Source organism: Pseudophryne corroboree, chromosome 1 (assembly GCF_028390025.1).
Source record: "Pseudophryne corroboree isolate aPseCor3 chromosome 1, aPseCor3.hap2, whole genome shotgun sequence".
Lineage (NCBI taxonomy): Eukaryota > Metazoa > Chordata > Amphibia > Anura > Myobatrachidae > Pseudophryne > Pseudophryne corroboree.
The window spans coordinates 353,355,222-353,363,727 of record NC_086444.1 but is presented as its reverse complement, the minus strand read 5'-3'; the positions used below and the strand labels follow the sequence as shown (position 1 = coordinate 353,363,727).

General features: G+C 44.6%; 1 pseudogene; it reads left to right on the top strand.

Moving 5' to 3' along the window:
• The first annotated feature begins 2,698 nt into the window (after positions 1–2,698).
• Positions 2,699–7,241, top strand: LOC135070309 (uncharacterized protein K02A2.6-like; annotated as a pseudogene).
• The last annotated feature ends 1,265 nt before the right edge of the window (positions 7,242–8,506 follow it).

The following is an 8,506-nucleotide window of genomic DNA, read 5'->3' as shown; positions in this document are numbered from 1 at the left end:
CTGTCAATCTCCTTGCGATCGTCTGTGCGAATGGATTCTTCGTAAAACCCATTGCACAGCAACGATCCGCTTTGTACCTGTGCGACGCGCCTCTGCATTGCGATGCATATGCATGCGCAGTTCTGACCTGATCGCAGCGCTGCAAAAAATGCTAGCGAGCGATCAGGTCTGAATTACCCCCTGTATGAGCTAATAAGCAGAGGCTACAGCACTAGTATTTAAACTGAGGAATTGCATCTGCTATATAGCAGCAAAAGTAACAAACTTACAGCTACCAAAAGCAAGTTACAGCAAACCGTCCATTACAGATGATCCATAGTCATGTACGTGGGTCAATGAGGACAGAAACCCCAGTTGGAAACAAGTATTTCGTGAATTTCATAGATGACTAGTCCAAATACATACACTATATGTAATGGAGCACAAAAGTGAGATGCTAGACTGCACAGCAGCATCATTTAACAAATTCCAGTTCAAACCTACAGTAACTATGAACTGACAATGGAATATATGAGCAGAGGAGCACCAACATAGTTAATAAAGTACGGTATTGAGAAAAGGAAAACAACAGCTTCTTATACTCGAAGAAGAATGAGAAGTTAACTAGTTTAGTAGATGCAGAATTAGCCATTGACATATATCAACAACTGAATATTTGTTTCAACCAGGCAATGATACTAGATCAGTGATTAACAAACAACAAAATCACTTAATCACATGAAACTGAGGGGGTATTTCAGACCTGATCGTAGATGTGCGTAAAAACGCACACCTACAATCAAATTCTTTGGCATGCGGGGGGGGGGGGCACCCAGCTGAGGGCAAGTCCGCCCCACATGCTGGGTCCTGCTCCCCCCCCCCATGCGAAAGCATTGCATGGTGGCGATGCTTTCACGCAGCCTAGGGCAGACAGCTACCCACCATGTTTTTGGTCACAGCGGCTCCATTGTTTGGATTGCGCCCCTTAAATGGAGCAGATGCCCAGAAAACGTGGCGACTCCCATTCCCACCCCCCTCCAGTGCCAGTTCACAACCCCAGCGCCAGTATATAATGTCTGTGAACACAAAATGCCCACTGACATGCAGCGCTGTTTTACAATGTAAATACACCTGTAAAGCACCAAAATCGCTGTGCCCCCCCCCCCCCTGTTTTGCACCCTGATACTTGTAGTCAGAAGTGGAGGAGGACCAGCGCTGTCTCTGCAGCCTGAGGAGAGAAAAAATGGCACTGAGCAGTGTGCTGGCTGACTGAGGAGGAAGCTCCGCCCCCGCAATGGCGCGATTTCACCTCAGAGATTTTCATATAATATTTATACTGGCGGGGGTGGGTCTGTGCCTGGGCATCTTATGCCCCCTTTTTACCAGTTTGTAAGCTATTTTGCTGCCCAGGGCGCCCCCACCTCGCGCCCTGCACCCTGCAGTGCCTGTGTGTGTGGGCAGCAATGGAGCGCTGCGCTCCCGCCAGCCGCGTGGTACTGTCACTATGTTGATTGAAGATCTATCTTCTTACACTCTCCTGTCTTCTGACTTCTGGCTCTGTGAGGGTGGTGACGGCATGTGTGGTGTATATAGTTCCCATTGATGTATATGTGTTCTGGTGGAAGGTTACAACGGATCTTATTTTGTATTTGTATTAGTTGGTGTATGAATCTATTTCTGTGTTCTTTAGTTTCCTGTTCTTCTCCAGTAAAGAAGCATGCAACACTCCCTGTGTCCTGGTTACATTAAATACTCTAATTGAAATATAAGAAGTAACAGATTTAACACTGGTGACGAGGATTAAACTGTTCTTCAGCATGGCTCCAGGTATCAGTGGAGCACCAGTGGGCTGACACAGCACAATTGTGGGGTGCAAACAGGAACAACTCATTCAGACTGCCAGCAGCACCTAACTTGAATAAAAGGAGCACGTGAGTTATATCTTCATTTTCAAAGGAAGGGAGGACTAAGTATAAAGAAAAAATGTCAGGATATATTGGCACAGTAGCTGCATTTGATGGTACTAAAGAGGACTGGGCTACATATATTGAGAGAGTGGAGTTGTATTGTGTTGTTCATGCGTGTTGTTCATGCAGTGGAAGGTGACAAGAAGGTTCCAGTTTTACTCCGTGTAATGGGTGCCCAAACATACAGTCTGCTGAGGAGTTTAATAGCACCTGAGAAGCCAGCCAACAAGTCCTTTACTGACATTGTGGACATTTTACAAAAGCACTTAAACCCTAAACCATTAGTGATTGCTGAAAGATTCAGGTTTCACAGAAGGAATCAATCTGAAAGTGAAAGTATTTCTAAATACATTGCAGAGCTGAGGAAGTTATCTGAACACTGTGCATTTGGAGCAGGGTTATCAGATGCTCTAAGAGACCGTTTAGTTTGTGTGATGAAAAGTGTACAAAAGAAATTGCTGTCTGAGCCTGACCTGACCTTAGAGCGAGAACTGTCCATAGCTATTTCACTGGAGACTGCAACCAGGGATGCATCAGAATTGCAGCAAAAGGCACCAGAATGTACTCCCAATCCAGTTTATTGGTATCAGAGACAGTCCTGTGTTTGCTGTGGGAAGTCCTCACATGATGCGAGTCAGTGCTGGTTTAAAGACAAAGGAGGTCATTCCGAGTTGTTCGCTCGCAAGGCGATTTTAGCAGAGTTGCTCACGCTAAGCCGCCGCCTACTGGGAGTGAATCTTAGCATCTTAAAATTGCGAACGAAGTATTCGCAATATTGCGATTACACACCTCGTAGCAGTTTCTGAGTAGCTTCAGACTTACTCGGCATCTGCGATCAGTTCAGTGCTTGTCGTTCCTGGTTTGACGTCACAAACACTCCCAGCGTTCGCCCAGACACTCCTCCGTTTCTCCGGCCACTCCTGCGTTTTTTCCGGAAACGGTAGCGTTTTTTCCCACACGCCCATAAAACGGCCTGTTTCTGCCCAGTAACACCCATTTCCTGTCAATCACATTACGATCGCCAGACCGATGAAAAAGCCGTGAGTAAAATTACTAAGTGCATAGCAAATTTACTTGGCGCAGTCGCAGTGCGGACATTGCGCATGCGCATTAAGCGGAAAATCGCTGCGATGCGAAGATTTTTACCGAGCGAACAACTCGGAATGAGGGCCAAAGTGTGTAGAAAATGTAAGAAAAGAGGCCATATTGAAAGGGTGTGCCAGTCGGGGAAAACACCAAACCGCTCGCAAGTATCCAAAGTCCCCGGGAGAAAACATACAACATCCCAGGTGCATAAAGTAGCCAACAATGAATCAGACTCTACTGATAGTACTGGTACAGAAAAAGGGTTATGCAGCCTAGAGATGCACTCTATGACGGCAAAAGAGCGTCAAGTGATTTGGGTCACTTTGGAAGTAGCAGGTATTGACTTAAAAATGGAATTAGATACAGGCTCTGCTCTGTCAGTGCTAAATGCAAGTGATTACAAACGCCTGTTTGCTGCTATTCCTTTAAAGAAAACATCCGTAACACTCTGCACATATATGGGTGAATTGGTGTCCCCATTGGGAAAAATAAAAGTTTATGTGAAATACAAAGGCAATACCCATAAGCTGTATTTGTACATACTTCCACTTGGTGGACCGGCATTATTGGGCCGCGAATGGATAAGGAAAATCCAACTTGACTGGCATTCCATTCACAGGCTACAATCTACTGCATCTGATGTATCCAACAATGACGCAGCTATTAAGGTACTTTCTAAATTGTTAGCTGCCGCACAACCCATTTTCCAACCAGGGATAGGCACGTTAAAGGACATTAAGGCCAGTATAGAGTTGGATCCACATGCCGTTCCAAAGTTTTGTAAAGCTCGCACAGTACCTTATGCCATCCGACCAGCGTTTGAGGAGGAACTACGGAAACTGGAAGACTCTGGTATACTCTCCTCAGTGGAATGGAGTGAATGGGCTACGCCCATAGGCCCTCATTCCGAGTTGTTCGCTCGCTAGCTGCTTTTAGCAGCATTGCACACGCTAAGCCGCCGCCCTCTGGGAGTGTATCTTAGCATAGCAGAATTGCGAACGAAAGATTAGCAGATTTGCGAATAGAAATTTCTTAGCAGTTTCTGAGTAGCTCCAGACTTACTCAGCCATTGCGATCAGTTCAGTCAGTTTCGTTCCTGGTTTGACGTCACAAACACACCCAGCGTTCGCCCAGACACTCCCCCGTTTCTTCAGACACTCCCGCGTTTTTCCGCACACTCCCATAAAACGGCCAGTTTCCACCCAGAAACACCCACTTCCTGTCAATCACAGTACGATCACCAGAACGATGAAAAATCCTCGTTATGCCGTGAGTAAAATACCTAACTTTTGAGTAAAATAACTAAGCGCATGCGCTCTGCGAACCTTGCGCATGCGCTCTGCGAACCTTGCGCATGCGCAGTAAGCGACTAATCGCAATATAGCGAAACTCGGCAACGAGCGAACAACTCGGAATGAGAGCCATAGTTCCGATAGTAAAGAAAGACAAAATGGGAAGTATCCGTATTTGCGGAGATTTCAAAATGACAATAAATCCAGTACTACGGACTGTGCAGTATCCTTTGCCTAAAATAGAGGACTTCTTTGCAGCTCTCTCCAAAATTGACCTAGCTCAAGCGTACTTGCAAATGGAAATTGAGGAGGCATCTAAGAAATATTTAACCATCAATACTCACAAAGGTTTATTACAATATAACCGTCTTGTGTTTGGACTTTCTTCTGCCCCGGCATTATGGCAGAGAGCAATGGATCAAGCCCTACAAGGAATACCAGGTACGCAATGTTAGCTGGATGATATAATTGTAACAGGCAAAGATGATGTGGACCATTTAAATAATTTGGAAAAAGTATTAACCTGACTACAGGAATATGGACTCAGAGTAAATAAAGATAAATGTGCATTTTTCAAGAAAGCATTTCATATTGTGGACATGTGATTGATAGAGAAGGCCTGCACAAATCAAATGATAAAATTGAGGCAGTACTACAAGCACCCCAGCCACAGTCTGTGTCACAACTGAGATCTTAAATGGGCCTAGTTAATTATTATCACAAGTTCTTACCAGACCTCTCCACAGTAATACACCCGCTAAATGCCCTACTACAGAAAAATGCACGATGAAAGTGGACAAAAGACTGAGAAAGCATTCTCGGAAAGAAAAAGATTGATTACATCTGATAAAGTCCTTACTCATTTTGATCCGAAACTACCCATCAGGCTGGCGTGTGATGCGTCACCGTACGGCATTGGAGCAGTGTTATCACATCAACTGAGAGATGGTAGCGAGAAGCCAATAGCGTTTGCTTCACGGTCTTTGACAGTGGCAGAGAAGAATTATGCGCAAATTGACCGAGAGGCCTTAAGTTTAGTATGGGGAGTGAAGAAATGTCATCAATTTTTGTATGGGCAAAGGTTTACATTAATTACGGATCATCAACCACTGGTATCAATTTTTAACCCCCACAAGGGAGTCCCAGCCATGACTGCAGCTCGGCTTCAACGTTGGTCATTATTCCTGGGTGCTCATACATACGACATCGAGTTTAAAGGAACAAAACTACATGGCAACGCTGATGGTCTATCGCGTTCTCCCTTGCCCCAAAGTGAGGAGGACAGTGATGGAGACCCCCTGGAAGTGTATCACAATATGTTGATGGAACAGCTACCTATTACCAATGCCACGATCAATCGGGAAACAAGGAAAAACCCGGTACTATCAAAAGTAATGGACTTAACTCTCAAAGGTTGGCCTAAACATGGCGATGCTCAATATTACGGGTTTTCGGGCAGGAGAGATCAGCTTTCTGTCTGTCAAGGAACTCTATTGTGTGGGTCACGAGTGGTAATACCACCTAAACTGCGAAACAGAGTTTTGGACAATTTGCATGATGGTCACCTAGGCACAGTAAAAATGAAGAATCAAGCTATGTGTGGTGGCCAGGAATCGATGGTCAAATTGGAACTTTGACAAAAGGGTGTGAAGGATGTCAAAGAGTTCAAAATGCACCACCTTTAGCCCCGTTACACCCCTGGGAATGGCCTTCATCTCCATGGCAGCGGGTACATATTGACTTTGCTGGTCCATTCATGGATTGTATGTTTCTTATTGCAGTGGACGCTCATTCAAAATGGCCAGAGGTAATAAAGATGAAATCCACTACTTCTGAGAAAACAATTGCTGTGCTGCGAACCATCTTTGCTAGAAATGGTCTGCCGGAGCAAGTGTGCAGTGACAATGGGCCACAGTTTGTGTCCATGGAATTCAAAAAGTTCATGCAAGACAATGGAATTAAACATTTTACATCAGCTCCACACCATCCAGCCACTAACGGTTTGGCTGAGAGATTTGTCCAAACATTCAAAAAAGCTATCAAGTCCAAGCACCATGAACATCTACCATTGCAACACAAGATTGACAACTTCTTGTTTATATATCGTAGGACTGAGCACTCCACTACCGGTCAGCCTCCTGCGGTGCTATTTATGCAACGGAACTTATGGTCTCAGTGGGACTTAATAAAACCGGATGTAAGGCGGAAGGTACATAACAAACAGTTTCAATCAGTTTATCAGAAACCTACTCGGTTCTTCCACATTGGCCAAGAGGTTCTGGTCCGTGATTATAGAGGAGACAAATGGCAACCGGGAAATGTTTCTTCCAAATCCGGCCCTCTGATGTATGTGATTGAAGTTGGAGGAGAATTGTGGCGTCGCCACATTGATCAAATCATTGAGGCTGGGAGGCAAACTGATTGTACGTCGACAGTTGGACAAAGCCAAGCCAGTGATGTGGGGGTTTATGTATACCCCTCTGGAACTGATACATAGACTGTTCCTGACACTATGGAAGAAATGTACCCCTCTGGGTCAGATACAGAGACTGTTCCCAAACCTGTTATGGAGTCACCTGAGCATGAGGTTCCCTTAGTAACAACTGATCCTGAACCTTCTAGTGTGGTTTCTGTGGAGCAGCCAGTCACTCTAGGAGTTAAACATCGGTATCCAGACAGAGTTCATAAGGCACCTCAAAGGCTTGATTTGTAGCCTTCTGGGGTAACGTATACATTGCTTAGTGCTAACATTTTCACGTCTGCATTTATCTAAGTTGGGAGGAGTGTGGTGTATATAGTTCCCATTGCTGTATATGTGTTCTGGTGGAAGGTTACAACGGATCTTATTTTGTATTTGTATTAGTTGGTCTATGAATCTATTTCTGTGTTCTTTAGTTTCCTGTTCTTCTCCAGTAAAGAAGCATGCAACACTCCCTGTGTCCTGGTTACATTAAATACTCTTATTGAAATATAAGTAACAGATTTAACAGCGTGCTGTGGGAGTGAGCATCTAATGGTGTCCTGTCAGCCAGAAGCAGAGCCATGAAACTCTTTAGGAAGTTGGTTCCTACTTCTGCCCCCTCAGTCCCACGAAGCAGGGAGACTGTTGCCAGCAGTTCTCCCTGAAAATAAAAAAACTAACATAAGTCTTTTCAGAGAAACTCAGTAGAGCTCCCCTGGAAGTGCATCCAGTCTGTCTGGGCACATTTCTAAAACTGAGGTCTGGAGGAGGGGCATAGGGGGAGGAGCCAGTTCACACCCTTTGAAAAGTCTTCAAGTGCCCATGGCTCCTGCGGAACCGTCTATACCCCATGGTCATGAAGTGGACCCCAGCATCCGCTAGGACGTATGAGAAAGTATCATTAAACTCTTTGCAAAAGTTATGACTAAAACATTGACTAAGATTAGATTAAAATTAAAACTGAGATCCACTGACTAAATCTTGACTAAAACGAACCAAAAAAAAAAAAAAGAGTCTAAAATGTGACGATTACCAACTACAATTCTAAGTAAGCATATAAGACTAAAACTAAATAGAAAATCCTTGTCAAAATGAACACTGATTCTGTACGTGGTTATTTAGGAATTATGTCAAGACAACCTAAACATATCTGTCTGTATTCTTGTGACTTATTAATGTACCTCCCAACATTCATAATTAGCGAAATGGTACTAAAGTGTGCGGCGGAGTCACGCGCGCTCAAAAAGGGAGTGCAGGCTAGGCAAAAGGGGGGTGGCTTCACAGGAATGCCATGGCCGCAAGCCACGCCTCCCATTTTTATCAATGAGGGGGCATGCCCATCACTGTGTGAGCTTCAGGCATGTCCCCAGTCTTTCAGTCTTCTGTGAATAGACGCTGTCCTCCCAACCACCCCGCCCCACCACAGGACACTGCGGCCCGCGGGTGGGACAGCAGAACAGTGCCCAAAAAATGTGACTGTCCTGCAAAAATTGGAACTGTTGGGAGGTATGCTTAATGTAAACCTGTGAGCTTGTTATGGTAAATGTGTTTTATTAGACAGATAGTTATGTGTGGATCATATACTGTACAGCTCTTGAATTAGACAGATTCCATTGTTAAATTGAAGTTTGACTGCAGGTGTTTTCACCCAAGAACAGGTCATTATTCGGACAAAAAAAAAGGGGTACAATTGAATCACAAGATAATAACAGCACTGCAAA